Source organism: Phragmites australis, chromosome 3, assembly GCF_958298935.1.
Source record: "Phragmites australis chromosome 3, lpPhrAust1.1, whole genome shotgun sequence".
Taxonomy (NCBI): domain Eukaryota; kingdom Viridiplantae; phylum Streptophyta; class Magnoliopsida; order Poales; family Poaceae; genus Phragmites; species Phragmites australis.
Window position 1 is genome coordinate 41,047,686 of NC_084923.1, and position 18,288 is coordinate 41,065,973.

An 18,288-nucleotide genomic window follows, 5' to 3' on the forward strand; every position below is an offset into this window, starting at 1 on the left:
TTGTGTTCCATATCGAACACAGCATCCCGCACTTCATTCTCCGAAAAAGGTGTCATAAGGAAATCATTCTCCGCCTCCGAGACCTAACAGATGTCCTCTTTCATGGACTCATCCAATGAGAAGGAATTGTCCTCCGACGGCCCAAGACTTATCATAATTAGTAATATATGCTTTTAGAGCGGTGTCGCCTTCGATTTTACCTTCCTCTTGATCTAGGCTAAAGATCCATTTCTTCCTATGTTTTCTATTGGTAACCATCTGGAAGTATTTGGTGTTATTATCACCAAGTAAGACTTTCGCCACCTTCGCCCGTTGGTACAACTTGATTTCTTCTTCACAAAGAAGTCTGGCCAACCGATCTCTAAATTGAGCCAACTGTTATCTCTCAACATCGGTCAGATCACGTACCTCAGTGGCAATGTCCAACTCATCTATGGTGGACTGAAGGTTGCACTTTTCTTGTTTATAAGTGCCACTGGTGTGGGCCATCCAACCCCGGAGATGTCTGCACAAGGCGCTCATCTTGTTATTCTATCGTTGGGTATGATTACGTCCTTTTACCAGCTTATTTCAGATCTCCACCACTCGGTCATGAAAATCATCCCGAGTGAACCAGCTAAGTTCTAATTTGAACTATTTTTGTTTCCCTAGGAAAGTCGGTGTTCCGGTATCCAGCAACAGGAATGTGTGGTCCGAAACACCTCTATCTAGAGCATGTATAGAGACCAACGAATACTTGGATTCCCATTCTATAGTCATAAGGACTCTGTCTAACTTTTCATAAGTTGGATTAGGAAGGGAGTGTGCCCAAGTAAATTGATGACCTGTTAAAGCAATTTCTCTAATATCAAAGCTATCAATGACAACATTGAACAGAAAAGGCCATCGGTCATTGTATCTATTGTTGTTCTTCTTGGTGCTATTCCTCAGGATATAAAAATCCCCGCCAATCAGGGTTGGTAAGTGATTTTGCTGGCAGGCCCGCACTAGCTCCGCTAGGAAGCTAGTTTTGAAATTGTCCTGTGCCGGACCATAGGCTTCCATAAGAATCCATTTAAATTTATCTATCTTGTTGCTTAAATGGAATTTGACAAAAAATTACCATTCTGCAATCAGAGACAAATCTAAAGTGAATGTATTAATTCTGAGGAGAATGCTGCTAGACCTACCGCGAGGAGGAAGGCAATGCCAAACAAAATTAGCGTCACCAAAAAGACGAGCTTGATTCATTATTGACAAACCGTGCTTCCCCATCTCTAAAAAAGGCCACAAAATCCAAATTATGTTCCCTAATACCATTAGCAATGTACCGATATTTAGCTAAGTCGGAGAGACCTCTGCTATTTCAGAAGATGCTTTTCATTGGGAAACATTTTTTTTTTGATTTATTACCGTTGTTCAGGGCCTTTCTCCCTTCTGTCTTAGTGGATGATTTAGATTTTCTAGCAGTAGCTATAAGGACACAAATTTTTGTGCATAGCTCCACCTCATCCCAATCAACCTCCGACACATCCTTAACCAAGTGAGCGAGTAGAGCGCCATCCGGTTCGGTGTCCTCGTCATCACTTCCGTCAAAAGGATTAATCTCTTTTGTAGAAACGTATTTTGGTAGTTTATTCGTTGCATTGGAATTAGTAGCTATCTTCATTCTATCTACTTATACATGTTTCAAAGCATTTATAGATAGATTTATTTCATTGCTACAACTACCCAAAGAGACACCTAATTTACTAAAAAAGAAGTAAATTTGTCCTTAGGTACCGAAGCAATAGAAAAGCTGGAAGCAGATTGTGACGTACCTAGATTAGAGTCCCGAGGAGTGGTATCCAAGCGTGGTGACTTGGTGAAGTCAGTCATTGTCGTAGCCCTCATTGGAGAATCCAGATAATGGGCAGCCGCCGGCTTCATGGCCTTGACCATTGAATCTTCATCTACCACAGAAATGCCGTCTGGTGAGAGGACCGTGTTCGAGCGGCAACTGCGGCGAAGGCCCTCAGATGCCACCAGGGGGACCGCCATGGTGTGTTGATTAGCATGCCCCTCAAACACGCCACTCGTGTCCAGGGACCCAGGTGGCCCGGTCAGTTGTGCCGAACCAGCCGGAAGTGGTGTCGCAACCATCATAGAAGGCTCGGCCACCACATCCTTCTCCAGGCACTGAGACGTTGATTCTTTTGCAGTTGATTCATTAGCCGGTGGAGCCACTTGTGCCGGCATAACCACCTGAGCCATTCAAGTGTGCACATGCGCGAGCATTGTCGAGGAGCTCAAGCACCCGTGCCTGCTTGCTAGAGAAGTCACTGGGCCCCTAGACCGAGATAGCTCAGGCCAGGCCGTGACGTCCAGGATGTGAACTTCCCCTGGTGCCTGCTTGCTGGAGGACTGCTGTAGTGTCCTTGCCGTGTCCGAGCTACCACGGACCGGTGTAGCGGGCTGGTTTGGCACCACGGGACCTTCGGAAGGTTCCTTGCCGCCTGTGTTTTTGGCGCTGGGTGTTCTGGTGCCGTTGGTGATGGGGCAGCCTTTACTACTTCGGCGGCAGTGTCACCACAGTCCAGTAGCACAGCTATGATATCTTCTTTAGCCTCTGATGCGTCAGCTGAAGCCTCCAAAACGGCTCCCAGAGGCGAATCCAGAGCCACTTGCTGAGGTTGATCTTGTCTTGTCACAACCCTCTTACCGAAAGGGGTCACCGCAACGAGTCTTGGGAACATTGGACCGTACAGAGAGCTGGCCAAGAAGTCCCATCCACCTGCATAGGAACCGAAGCCTGATTGTTTGTGTTAGATTGAGAATTATTACCTTCAGCTTTCTTATTTGCTTGGTCCTATGATGTACTGTGGTCACCATCTAGTAAAACATTCTCATCACCATTAAATTCAGCATCATCAGGATTAGACATCGGGCCATCGTTAGCGACAAAGCCTTGGTCTTCGAGTGTAAAGGTGATCTCGTAGCCAATATGACCTAGAACTACATCTGACTTAGTAGGCAGCAAGTTGACACCCATAAGATCAATTTTGACTCGAACAATACCGCAACACCTTAGGCATTCCATGTCAATTTCCATCGGTGCGCCTAACACCGTCGTGATAGCCCAAATTGCCATATAATGCCGAAAGGTCGGGGGAATACCCATTATATGCACCCAAACTAATTCCAGATGGAATAGCGGGCTCGGTTCAACAGATGGCTTCCATTCTTCGATGGGAATAGTAGCACCTTGAGCTTTGAGATAAAATTTGGCATTCACCATCTTGCTCAACTCATCCGAATTCGAAAAAACCACAAGATAGCTATCTGGACCCTATGAAACTGCTTCCCAGTTCCAGTCGGACCGGATTCTTCGCCGAAGTTCATTTTGAATGATTTCTGCTGTTAAAAGGTTGCCTTTAACCTTGACCAGCACTGTTGGTGGTGGTTGTAGGTCCATACCATTGTGACCAGATTGGACAACTCGTAAAAACCAATCTTATCAGCACCAAAACCGAGCATCGTTGCATTCGGCTTCGGGAGCTTCAGAATCGGGCACTTAGCAGATAGATGGTCATCATGCTTATCGCAAATGATGTAGTAGAGAACTATGTCACACACCTTCATCGAGTGTCCCTTCATCTTGCATTGGAAACAATAGATTTTATTTTGTCACTACTTGGTTTCCTTTGCATCGGTAGCCAGAGGCAACGGCCCGGAACCGGATCTTCTGACTTGAAAAAGTGAAGTCACCGATGAATAGTGTTTTCTATGAGATGGTGAACAGTGATGTGACTTTTCTGTAGCAAATATATTGTATATGGAAATACTGTAGTGATTCTACTCTAGTATATTATTGTAGCAGACATGTAGCGATCGATCTCGTTCGTTTATTTCCAATCCAACAGTTCACATAGGGGTAAAGTCACAGGTACTGTTCACATGTGACTTCACTCTCCTGGAAAGAAATCTCCCAGGAGTCCAGGACCACCAAAGATTCCGCCCGCCTTTGGAAGAGAGGTCCATGCCAAGGACGCGTCAACCATCCCCGGCTCTTCCCAAGTCGCCGCCCATTCCTAGGTGCATGAGCAGGCATTGCCGGATTCACGAACGCCGCTTCACGAACGCCGATATGCGCGGCAACGGCCTCAACAATGCGTGAGGCCAACTCTGGCGTAGCATTGCCGTCGACAATACTCTCCTCCGCACGGCGGATGTCATCATCCGAGAAACCAGCAGAGCGTGCCGCCTGAACGATCTCCGACGTTGACGGACTCCGCAGGTCGCCGTAGTCTTTCACCCATGGTGACGAACTGTCCACCATGCCAGAACCTCCGACGGCGATAGGGATCAGCAAGGTGAAGGAGAATAGCCCGACTGCCCGAGCGGGCCATCGGTACCCGCAGTCTGACGCACAGGAGGGACGACGGCGCACGCCCGTGTCGATGGATCACCGGAGATGCAGATCCAGGAACGCCACCGGAATCGCCTCCGCAAACCCGGGGTTCAAAATTCAAAACTTGGATTCATCATATGTTGCGACCTGTGAGCTTGTTAAGGACAGCAACTTCCATGTTGATGGATTAGTCTAAAAAGCTCAGCCTCCAATTGCATTGCCTCTGATCTTGATGGATGATCTAAGCCAAAATAAAGGAAGGTACTGTCATACAGGGACAGAACGAGAGGTCATGGGCAGCGGATAGACATGGTACGAAGCTATTTACGTACCGTTACGAGGAAGGCCATTCCAATCGTTTGTTACGAAAGTAGGATGGATTCTGACTTTCCGGTCATGTCTAGAGCTAGAGACTTTGAATTGAAGGGTGGATTCGTGGGTTTTCCTCCGAGAGGCCTTCCGCGCAATGAGAACAAAAAATTATGAAGTTAGACGGAAAATTCTGTTTGACACCAATGGTTCGCCTTGCCGTCAAAGTTGTGCACTTTTGTAATTTTGCCACTCTTTTGCTTATCTTTTAAACTAAAAGCAGGAGCACTGCTATTTCATTTACTAGAAGAAAGTAAGCCAGTTTTACCGCGCTTCCGTTTAAGATACGAGGCGTTTCTGTTCAACTAGCTACGTGGAACAAGTGAAGTCGACAATCAGCACATCCCCCACAGGCCCCAAAAACTTCTGATCTGAGCGCGTGCTCTACTTCATCAACTCGCGCATGAGTTTGTCTGTCGCGCTGGCGCCCCACTGATCTCCTTTCACCCTTTCCTGGTCAGACAAGTGACGGGTTTAGGATTTTCAATTTAGTGTAAATATTATATTATATATAGCTAATTTTTCTATAAATATAAATATTAAAAATAACAAGATTCAAAGTACAAATTGTTCATAATAATAACAATATCTAAGGTAATATAACAAAACTACTAAAGAAAGTTTGAAAAAAAAGTGAGCATGTGAGCATATGATAATGTTAAGCATAGGGGCATATGGACATTGAACAAATACAAAAAACAATACAACAAATAACCTCGTTCAGATGATGAGTGATGATCAATGGACGTTCACTCTTGCATTTTCAGTATAGACTAATAGAATTAAACAAAGTTCACTCCAATCCTCCTTTTTCTTCAACATGGTGACATTCCAACAGTTTCAACCAGTGATTTGATACTTTTGGCATCACATTCAAATGGAACAATGATCAACCAAGGCTACTCAAATTAAACTTCTATCGTGATCAGATCATAATTCATATAGCACAAGTAATTACCAACAGAACCAATAAACATGCAAAGGATGCAAGCCACTAGTGTAAACACTGGACAAACACAAGGTTCCACCGATTCCACTTCTGGAGCAAGAAGCAGAAGATTAGGCCTATGTAACCACTGACATTAGTTTAAGCAACAATCAAGTGCATCACTTTGGACCTTGGGGCGATTAACATAATGCGGCAGTTAGGTACCATCGCATAATCGCATTATACTCCGGACCATGAATTAAACAAGCCGTGACATCACACAAAGCCATTTCATCAGACATTGACATCACAAAAGTCATACCAAATAGGCAGATTTCAGTAGAATATAACTGGATCTTATTCGTTGTGTTCTGTGTATAAGTCAACATAAGCATTATTGGACAACATCAAGCGCTCGAATTACTAATTATTAGAAGAATGGTACCACATGGGCCTCCCTTCGTTGATTTCGGCCACACTGGTCAATCCAAAAACCGAAATAGCAAGGCTAGTGTCAAAGTAGGGATGTTTTCCTTTATGCTCTGCAGAAGTTAGGGTCAAGAAGGCGTAGCGAAGCCCAAGGGACAACGCCCGAAGGTGAGGTCCGAAGGGGCGCGGCAAGGCCCAGAGCATGATGAGGCCCGAAGGACGAAGGGTGTAGCGAAGCCCCAAGGCCGAAGAAATGTGGTGCGAGGACCTTCGGTGACAAAACAAAGGCTCATCTAAAAAGGAGCCCGCAAGTTAGCTACCCGACTAGGAAATGGCCCGAGGGAGAACGCCAGTAGCCTGGACGGAGGGTCCACTGCGCCCCCCCCCCAGGACATATGTCAGGATTTAGTTGCTTAGGGTAATACAGATAGACAATGATTGTAATACCATTGGGATATTCTCTAATATTAGAAGAAATATTCCTATAGATAATGGGTAAAAATGTAACGCTGAAGAGAGTGGTTGAGGTGTGTCTATAAATACCCCCACTCATCTAATGTAATAACAAGAGAGGAACAATTATTACACCAATAGTTACAAGTACGATTTACTGTGTTGCGGTCATGATCACAACATTTAGCGCCGTCTGTAGGGATCGAATCCACGACCATGTGGTGATCTCATGCTACCAAAGACTAGGAAAGAAAAAGCACAAGCGTCTACGTATAGTGAGGGAGGCTCGAAAGTCCCTTCGCAGTAGGGAGGAGTTGTGGCGACCGAGGGGGTCAGAGCTTTGGTCGAGGGCCCCAAGGTTGAAATACCTGGAGTCGACATGGTTGTCCAATTGGGAGTAGGAGGTTTGGGGTGATTGCTCCAGACGTCCATGATGGTCAAACAACTACGCCGGATGCCCCGGAGCATCATCGGGTTCCCCCACACGTCCCAGGGGACCATGGAGCAGGAGTTCACGATGACAATGACGTGTTGTACAGCAACTAGATGGAGGAGGCCAACAAGCAAATCCAGAAGCTATGTGAGGAACTCAAGTCCCTTCGTCAGCCCCTCTTATCTCAGCAAGGGGCCCCGGAAGGCCTCAGCGGTAGCAGAGACCCATAGCTACTTCATCAGCGAGGATCAGAGGAACCCCATTGATCGCGGGTGGTAGATCAAGTCTCCCTGTTGGCTACGAGTTTGCAGATGCGGTCATGGCCTCTGGTGTTCAAAATGCCTTAACTGCACCTGTACAATGGCGAGACCGACCCAAAGGAATTTGTGATGAGTTTCGTGGACGAGATAGAGTTCGCTGGGGGAGATGAAACTACCATGGCTAAGGCTTTCGTCCTAGCCATCAAGGGAACCACGCTCTCATAGCACACCTCTCTTCCAGCTAGAATGATATTCTCCTGGAAGCAGCTTTGGGAGGCACTTTTCTCACATTTCCAGGGCAATTACGTGGCCCTAATCATCATAGGAGATCTGATTGCAGTAAAGCAGAAGGAGGTTGAAAGCCTGAAGGAATTCACTTGGTGCTTCGTTCGAGTGAAGTGCCAGACTAAGGGCTTCAGTGATGATACAATAATAGATGCCGCGTGGCAAGGCCTTCGTCTTGGGGCCCTGGCCTTGTGCCTAGCACAGAAACCGGTCAGGGACGTGGATGTGTTGTTCACCAAGATGGAAGAGTATTCGAGGGCCAAGGAGGATGAGCTTTGGAGACACGCTGATAGACCGACCTCTGAGACTCGGAGCAGCAGGGTAGGCGAGGAGAAAGCATCTCAAGGAAAAGAGAAGGAAGAGCGTCTGAGGGAAGCCCACTGGTTCTCGGACCAGCACAAAACCAACCATCGTCTTTTTCACCAACCGAGGTGCCACAAGCAGGGGGTGCACAACATCGAGGGGAGCTCAGATAAAAGCAAGCAGAGAGGTGGAGGCTCGATGAAGGGTCAGGGCAGCAGCTCCGAGTGGCCCTGGCAACTATATTGTACGATACACGGTGAAGACGCGAGCCACACAACCAAGTTGTGTCCTCATGTAGTGGCCCTAAAGGAACGACTAAACCGGTAGTTATCTGGACCTTCAGGCTCGGGGTCTTCGCATGACCCTCAAACAGTGCACCACGTGGAGATGTGTAACAACCCAAAGTCTCAAAATCAAGAAAATTAAAAACTTTTCCAAACAAAATAAAAGAGTTTGCAAAAACTAAATTAATCCTAAGTGTGTATGTGTGCTTCATGCATATCCACATATATGTGTATGTGTGTTGTATGTATAAATACATATATACATTGAGGGATATTTTCTTATAAAGGAATATTTATGGTTACATATATATATTTTTATTGTTTGGTTTATTGGTTAAGTATGTGAGTGTATAAGGGGATATATATACACACTATATATATGTATATATACATGTGTATATACATGAGAGAAAATGGAAAGGTTAAAAGGAAAAGCTTTTTGAGTTATTTAAGCTGAAGCCCATTTCATTTTCTCTCCTTCTTTCTTTTCTCTCGGCCCACCCAACCAAACCGACTCTACTCTGCTCGGTAGCTCAGCAGCATCAGCCGGCCACCACCCACATAGACGTCGCCACGCCTAAGCTGGAGATTGACCATCCAACCTCCAAACAAGATCTACAGGACTTCTAGAAGCACGAGTCCGTGTTGGATTCGACAGAGCCCGAGCCATTCATGAGAAAGCCCCAAGAACAAGTCCGCCAGCCGCACAGTATCTAAACCAAATTCGAGAATTGCGTTGGAGATAAGCTACAGAGTAAAAGGAGAAAGAATCTAGCAGGCATACGTGAAGTTTTGCCCACTAGATAAGAGTCTGAGCTCATTTGAATCCTCTGAATCGCGTTTGAGCCGCCACCACCTCTCTTTTCAAATCTGAATCGATTTGGAGATATGGTAGCCACCCGTGTATAAGTATGAGACCCTAGAGCTTCCTTACACCATTGCGCAGATTTTGTCCATCGAGCCGAGGTGAAATTGTCGACCAGAGCTTAGCTCTGACGAGAACCGAAGCTTCAAGCCGCAGTTCACCATCGGTAGCCTCAACCACGCGTCACCGATGACAACCTGTAGCCTTGTCATGTTTTCCATGAGCAGATGGTCATGTTCCGCCGCTCGCCGGAGGGTTTGGAGCACGACGACAAGCTTTTCACCATTCGCCAGTGCCGCACCTATAAATGCACCGAATCAATTTAAAGAAATCTTAACAATTAACGTGTGATGACCTGAAACTCCCAAAAATTTGTATCACCAAGACTCCAAATCCGTGCCGTTGATTGATGACTTATGGCTTACTGTAAAAGTGTAAATCTTACTAATTAGGTTAAGTCACCTATAGAGATAATAATAATCTGATTACTGCAACAATGCAATCGATCCAGTTATCACGTGATGATGTGCTATTGTGCTTATTCTATAATCTATGAAGTCATTACTGCAAAAGTGTATGTTGCTACTTTTGTTGGATTGTGATCCGATTTTTGTTGGGCCATATAAGAGACGTCTTCGGCCTATATTTCAGAACAGTCCGTATTAGACTCGAGTCGTATGTGTCCACCTCTATAAACATATCTTGTAAGCTGCAAAGAGAGTTAAGACACTCATTATAATCCTCTGCATTGTAAACATCCTTGATATAGTGAAGATCGTTGATTGACGTCTATGGTTTTTTTTTTCCGCAAGGAGTTTTCACGTAAAAATTATGTCTCGTGTTTGATCTTATCGTGCTTGTTTTCTTACAAGTAGTACCTGAGCCAGATTGAATCTACACGAGAAATACTAAAAAAAAAAAAAATAGATCGGTTCTTTTTCCATCGCCTCGGATTCTTCTCATCGAATTGACCGAAGCGCTTCTCGTCGAATCGACCAAAGACGTCCGGCGCACGCATTTGCCGAGACCAATCTGGAAAAGGAATCTAATCAAAGTTTCGAGGTGACATCTCAGCCAACACCCAACGTGAAAAAAAGAAAAATCAAATTTTGCTACATGCATCCGAGGAAAGGAACCAAGAGATTTGTTTCTGGTTTGATTGCTGTACGTACACGAAGTATACAGGATTTCTACAGTTTATTGCTTCGTGCACACATGATTGTACCAGAGGGTTGCAGCCTATTTTGTTGCTAATTATTCTTTGCCATGACTTCTTTGAAGTATGATATTCCGCTACTAGATCGAGATATAAGGTTTACTCTATGGCAAATCAAGATGCGAGCTGTTCTTGCGCATACTGATCTGGATGATACGCTTTATAATTTTGGAAACAAAGATCAAAAGTCTTGATCCGATGAAGATAAGAGAAAGGATCGTAAGGCTTTGTCACGAATTCATCTTCATTTATCAAATAATATTTTGCATGAGGTTTTGCAGGAGAAAATTGCTGCTGCTCTATGGTTAAAGTTGGAATCAATCTGCATATCAAAGGATCTGACCAGCATCTGAAGATGAAGCTGTTCACACACAAATTATAAGAGGGTGGTTTTGTGTTGAATCATCTTTCGGTCTTTAAGGAGATCATTGCTGACCTACAGTCTATGGAGGTAAAATATGATGATGAGGACTTGAGTCTTATTCTTTTGTGCTCATTGCCGAGTTCTTTTGCAAACTTCAGAGATACCATATTATACAGTCATGATACACTGACTTTGAAAGAAGTCTACGAGGCTTTGCATGCCAAGGAAAGATGAAACAGATGGTGTCTACTGATGGCTCGACTTCCAATGGAGAAGGTTTGATTGTGTGTAGCAGGACAATGGGAAAGAATTCGCATAATAGCCAAAGAGGTAGAAGTTTGAACAGTAACAGAGGTCGTTCGAAGTTCAGAGGTAAGAAAACATTCTGCAGGTATTGCAAGAAAGATAATCACGATATATCTGAATGTTACAAGTTGAGGAATAAAGAAAAGAGAAAAGGTAAATCTAATGAAGAAGGTAAAGCTTCTGTTGCTACTTCCAATAATAGTTCTGATGGAGAGACTCTCGTTGCTTTTGTTGAATGTGCTAGTAGTGGTGATGAATGGATTATTGACTCTGCCGCGTCTTTCCATATATGCATACATAGATATTGGTTTACCACTTATAATTCTGTTCAAGATGCTGGTTCTGTTAGGATGGATGATGACAACCCACGTACAATTGTTGGAATTGGATCAATTATGATAAAGATGCATGATGGTATTGTTAGAACATTGACAAATGTGAGGCATGTTCTAGGTATGAAAAGGAATCTTATATCTTTGAGTACTTTTGATAATAAAGGGTATTATTGGTCAGGTGGAGATGGTATTTTAAAGGTGAAAATATGTTCTCTTATTGTAATGAAAGGTGATTCAAAGTTTGTCAATTTATATCATCTCCGAGGCACTACAATCACAGGTGATGCCATTGTAAGTTCACATTCATTATCAGATTCTGATGCTACTAATCTATGGCATATGCGTCTTGGGTATATGAGTGAACTTGGTTTGGCAGAATTGAGCAAGAGAGGTCTTCGATGGACATAGCATCGGCAAGCTGAAATTTTGTGAGCATTGCATTTTTGGCAAGCAAAAGAGGGTGAAATTCAACACTTCAGTTCATACAACAGAAGGTATTCTTGATTATGTGCATTCTGATTTATGGGGACCATCTCGTAGGCCTTCGCTAGATGGTTCTTGTTATATGTTAGCTATTATTGATGATTACTCTATGAGAGTTTGACCTTATTTCTTGAAGCATAAATCAGAAGCATTTAAAGCATTTAAAGAGTGGAAGGTTATGGTTGAGAGGCAAACTGAAAAGAAGGTAAAGAAACTTTGCACTGATAATGGGATGGAATTTTGTTCTGATGAATTTGATTCATATTGTAAGTCTGAAGGTATTGTGAGGCACTACAGTGTTCCTGGTACTCTACAACAAAACTGTGTAGCTGAGCATATGAACAGAATTATCATCTCAAGGGCCCGTTGCATGTTTTCTAATACAGGTATGCATAGGCGTTTTTGGGCTGAAGCCGTTTCCACTGCTTGCTATCTTATTAATCGATCACCAAACATTGCCATTGATAAGAAAACTCCAATTGAGGTATGGTCTGGTTCTCCAGCTGATTATTCAAAATTGAGAGTTTTCGGTTGTCCTGCTTATGCTCACGTTGATAATGGTAAATTGGAGCCTAGAGCTATTATGTGTATCTTTATTGGTTATAAATATGGTGTTAAAGGTTATAAATTGTGGAATCCTGCAACACAAAAGGTGATGATTAGTAGGAATATTGTCTTTAATAAATCTACTATGTTGCCTAATGCTCATGTTCAGAGTCAGCAAAGTTCTAGCGTGCAGGTGGAGTATTTTATTAATGCAGAAAGTACACTAGATGCTACTGTCCAAGATGCACCTATTGCTAAAAATTTATTTATAGACTATGATTCGTCTAGTGTTCCACCTTCTTCTCCCTTTGTGTAGCCTACATAATATTCTATTACAGTTGACAGGCCTAGACGACAAATTAATCCACCTAAGAGGTTAATTAAGGAGTGTAATATTGTTGCATATGCTTTGAGTTATGTAGAAAAAGTTAAAGATAATGTAGAACCTTCTAATTATAATGAGGCTATTACTTCTTCTGATTGCAATAATTGCATGACTGCAATGCAAGATGAAATAGAGTCACTTGAAAAGAATGGTATTTGGGACTTAGTTAAATTGCCAAAAGAAAAGAGCTGGTACTTGGGACTTAGTTAAATTGCCAAAAGAAAAGAAGCTTGTTCGTTGCAAGTGAATTTTTAAAAGAAATGAGGGTATTTCTTCTAATGAAGCAGCAAGGTATAAAGCAAGGCTGGTTGCTAAAGGTTATAGCCAGATTCTAGGTATTGATTATAATGATGTCTTCTTCTCTGTTGTGAAGCATAGTTCTATTCGCACTTTACTCAGTATTGTTTCTATGCGTGATTATGAATTTGGTCAATTAGATGTTAAAACTGTATTTTTACATGGAGAGCTAGATAAAGATATTTATATAGGTCAACCCGAAGGTTTTGTTATTCCTGAAAAAGAAGACATTGTCTGTAAATTAAAGAAACCTCTTTATGGTTTGAAGCAATCCCCTAGACAGTGGTACAAGAGGTTTGACTCTTTTATGCTCTCTAATGGTTTTAAGCGTTCTGATTATGATAGCTGTGTCTATTTAAAGACTGTTAATGGTTCAGCTATTTATTTGCTTCTCTATGTCGATGATATGTTGATTGCTGTAAAGGATAAATCAGAAATAGCCAAATTGAAATTACAATTGAGTAGTGAATTTGAGATGAAGGATTTAGGTGTAGCAAATAAAATTCTTGATATGGAGATCATTAGAGATAGGAAAGTTGATAAGTTATATCTTAGTTAACAAGGCTATATTGAGAAGGTCCTTCGTCGTTTTAATATGCATAATGCAAAATCAGTGAGTACTCCATTAGCTGCACATTTCAAATTATCTTCAGCGTTATGTCCTGAGTCCCATTATGATGTTGAGTACATGTCTAGAGTTTCATATTCAAGTGCAGTTGGTTCACTTATGTATGCCATAGTCTGTTCTCGTACTGATTTATCTCATACACTAAGTGTTGTTAGTAGATTCATGGCTAATCCTGGCAAATAGCATTGGAAAGCTGTTCAGTGGATTTTCATATATCTGCGTGGTACTTCTAATGCTTGTTTGCATTTTGGAAAATCTAAAGATGGACTTGTTGGTTATGTTGACTCAGATTATACTGGTGATTTGAACAAGAGATCTCTCGCAAGTTATGTTTTTACTATTGATGGTTGTGCTGTTAGTTGGAAAGTATGTTTGTAGGTTACTATTGCTTTATCAACTATTGAAGCTGAATATATGGTTATTTCTGAAGTATGCAAAGAAGATGTTTAGCTGAGAGGTTTGTACAATGAGCTTTGTGGAGATAATTTTTGTATTAATATTTTCTATGATAGTTAAAGTGCTATTTGCCTTACAATGGATCAGATGTTTCATAAAAGAACAAATCACATTGGTGTGATGTATCATTATATTCGAGATGTCATTGCTCAAGGTGATATTAAAATATGCAAGATAAGTACTTATGATAATCCTGCTGATATGATGACAAAGTCAGTTTTTCTACTAAATTTGAGCTATACTCAAGTTTAGTTGGTATTACAGTTTGAGTCCTAGAGACTTTTGGCGCCGATGATATTTATTATTGAAGGGAGTTCATTGATGATTCTTTATTTGCTACAAGATATAATTCGTCTCAAGGTAGAGTTTGTTGGATTGTGATGTGAATTCTTGTTGGGTCATACAAGGGACGCATTTGGTCTATGTTCCGAAACAATTCGTATTAGACTCGAGTCGTATGTATCCACCCTTATAAATATATCTTATAAGCTGTAAAGAAAGTCGAGACATTCATTGTAATCTCTGCATTGTACACATTCTTGATATAGTGAAGATCGCTGATTGACGTCTGTAAATTTTTTCTCATAAGAATTTTTAATGTAAAAATCATATCTCGTGTTCGATATTATCATGCCTGTTTTCTTACAACTTTGCTAACAGGTTGCATGTAATTTGATTACTGCCAGATGCATGTTTTACAAAAGTGCCCAAATTAGTATATTACCTTTGAAACTTGACTGAGTCCTGCTCCTGCTGCAGACCTGCAGAGCGACTTCTGCCTGCAATGGACCGGCGGTAGATCAGGCTGGCGACGACAGCTGCCAGACGATGAGACGGGGTCACGAGGAGACAAGAAGAAACGACGATATGGTTTTGTTTGGTATAATTTATTGTTGATTTTTATTTTTTAAAATTTATAAACTGAAATAAATAGATTGGTTTATTGATGGCTTTTGAAAAATTAAAAAGCTAACTTCTGATGAAATAAACTAGAAGCTAATAAGCTGGCTAAGAGTAAATTTTCTAAAAAACTAGTGTACTGATAACTTAAAAATTTCTCGTAAAAACCAACGGTTTTTAACATAAACTATAAACAGCTTTCAACGAAAGACGTTTTCCTATAAAACTCAAAAGTTTTAGCTGTATCAAATATGACCTATAGGCTGAATCTAATGCACTCATGCATGATTTGGACACCTCTCAAGGCTGGCCGTAGTTTGGCTAAATGGGTTGATCCTAAATAGATTGATATATATATATATATATATATAGGAAAACTAGTATGTACTCCTGGGTGTATATCATAATTTGCGTATATACTTCTTTTAGGTGGTATACTAAAAATGATAAAAGAGTATAAAGTGTTTGTTTAGGTGGTATATTGCATGTGGGAGTACATACTCCTAGGAGTATAGAATAGGTGTCCTATATATATATATATATATATATATATATATATATATATATATATATATATATATATATATAGTTCATTATACTAGGGGTACTTATTTTTATTTATTTTATTGTATAGGATGATACAAACTGATATAATCATGTTGGTTATATATGATCATGTTTTTCAACGAATCTGCACAGATATGGTGACCTTCTCCCTTACTTTGGTGAGTTTACCTCCGTGGATATATGTGTTGCCCGTTCCCTTGTTTCAACGATTTTTGCACCATTTCATCGTTGGTAGTTTTCACACAAGTATTATATGCAGGATATGGGGAGACAAACCATATTAGCACTAGGAAACAAACCAAACATTAAGGATGCACTGTTACTCCAAATAATAAATGCTCAAGCACATCAACAAAACATTTGAAGGATCAGAATTATAGCTTGGTTTTCTCCAAAGAGAAAATATAGCTCTCAGTATGTTCACTGTCGATCATCTGGGGAAAGGATCATCATATCCTCAGTAACAAGCCCAAGTAAATTGTAGAATTAGAACTCAGATCTTGTAATGACAAGCAATAACTCGTCAGCAACATCATACTGACATACAAGTGCTTTCCATTAACAATTTGTGGCCCAAGTGCCAGTAACATACAAGCACTCAGAACATTAAACTTGCATAACAATACCAGGTTCCAAATTGACGGCCTTCTAACATAGACTACCTTTCTGCAGGAAGGCAAACACAAACTGATAGCCTTGTAACACAAACACACTATCTACCTTTCTGCAAGCCAAACACACTCAACTGACTTCATCCAACCGCATGCAAGAGAAGTTTCAATTGAGACAAAAGATCTGACCATGGAAACATAGACTACCTCATACTACAACTGACCATGAACCACCATCGGTTAAGTTACAGAAGTTAGCAAAAAATGATGTGTCACAGTACCTATGGATCCAATTCTGCAAGGTGTTTCTTAATGTACCTAAGGACCCATATCATTTTTCTTGATAGAGGCAATTTATAGAATGCTCTTTCTTGCGAAGGATTCTCACACAAATATGCATAGTAGTGGTTAAGATGAGCCTCTTGGAATGCTGGAATACTCATCATATCACTGTAGAGCCCCTTTTGAACATCATCATCGGGAGTTGTGACCTTTGCTATGGCTACAACCATTTGACCAAGACCCTGCTCATTGTAACCACCAAGTTATCATCAACACCTGTCGTGGCCCTCTTTGTTGGTGGTGGTCTAAAACCTGAGCTCTCCACAACATTGTTCCTTGACCCGACTTCCTCTTCACCAGGCATTTGTTTACGGGTTGTTGTATCAGCTGCAATGCCTGTGGGTGGTAGCACATTGTCTGCTGTAATGACCTCTGTAGCAAGAGGCTCATTAGGTCTCTTAGCATATGCATTGGTTGTCAAGCTATTACCAAAGATAGTGGTCATCTCATGATAGTACTTAAGTGGGGTGTTAAAAAAGTTGGCATCATCACGGTGGTCCTATAAGAACAAACTACATACAATTAGCGAAGTTATAGAGGTAGAGTTTCTAGCTAGAATAAATAAAAACACTGCCTTTATATGACCAATGTAATACTTTGGCCCAAGACTTATGATGTATATGCTTTCATCCCAAAATACCCCACTCAAGTTCTTCAGCTTCTCAATCTTTGCATAAATCTTTTTCCACTTTCTAAGGTGGTTGCTAATCTACTAACCGGTCACAACAATGTTGAGGTTTTTATTCAAAGCCCTTGCACAACTATTAAGATGAACTTGCTTGAAGCCTGATGAAGTTTTAGTGCCATTAGCCACAAGCTGAGTCAAGTAGGTCAAAAAAAAAAAGCTTGGCATCACACTTGTTCATACAATCTAGCCCCACCACCTGCCAAGTTCTTCCCATTTTGTTCTGGGTCCATGTCGTACCAAATAGTATCCATTCGATTTATATGAAACAAGAGCACACGAATAAACAAGACTTCATTAATAACCCAGAGTCAATAGTAAGCAAATGGATACATCACAACATCCACAACTTAACTAGTACATCGAATATGATAAAAGAAAAGTCTCCCAGGGTTGCGGTTCAATAGGTGGCATCTTCGGGGGTGCTAGAGGTGGGCTTTGGTGATAGGCTGGGGACAAGCGGTGTCTCCTAGGGTGGTGACGGCTTCCTTCAGCAGATGACGTCTCCTGGGCCCCTTCCTTCTATGGACTACGAGTCGGGTGGTAGGCAAAATTACAATAAAAATCATTATCATCTAACATTGAAAACTGGAATGAGATTCTTCCTCATGGTAGGAACATAAACTACATTATTCAGTCTATAAGTGAAGTCACTATCATGAACTAATGGAAGGGATCTAACAGCTTCAACTTCAGCTTCCTTTCCATTGGCCACTCTAAGATTTTGCTCTCACTTTCCTAATATTCTCATGGTAAGGAACCCCTGTAAGGAGTTGGTAATGTGCACAGTGACACCTGAGTCAATCCAACATAAATTAAGAGAAAATCAACATAAAGAGATTCATCAACGAATGTTATTAAATCATTACTTCTTTACGAGTCACTTCAGAAAACCAACATAGTCATTTTTGTAATGGTACTTCTTGTGGCAGAAATAGCATCCATCATCCTTACGTTCTTGAGAGGCAAGAGCAAAAGGAGTAGGTGCCTTGGGTGCCCTCTGCGTTGTCTTGTCTTGCTTAGCGACGAAATATAGTTTCTTCTTAGAGTTGAAATCTCCTTGAAATTTTCTTTTCTTTCTAGGGCTGCTAACTTGATTAACAAAATATTTCCTTTCAGCCCTCAACCTCTCTTCCTCTTAGACACACATCGCGATCAAGTCGCTCATGGTCTATTGCTCCTTTTGAGT

At 41.5% G+C, this 18,288-nt stretch overlaps 1 non-coding gene across 1 annotated transcript; it reads right to left on the reverse strand.

Annotated features, from left to right (window-relative positions):
- Positions 1–15,824: 15,824 nt before the first annotated feature.
- Positions 15,825–15,920, reverse strand: LOC133913883 (small nucleolar RNA Z103). The gene has a single exon (XR_009909121.1). It is a non-coding gene; the product is annotated as a small nucleolar RNA Z103 (small nucleolar RNA).
- Between the last annotated feature and the right edge of the window lie 2,368 nt (positions 15,921–18,288).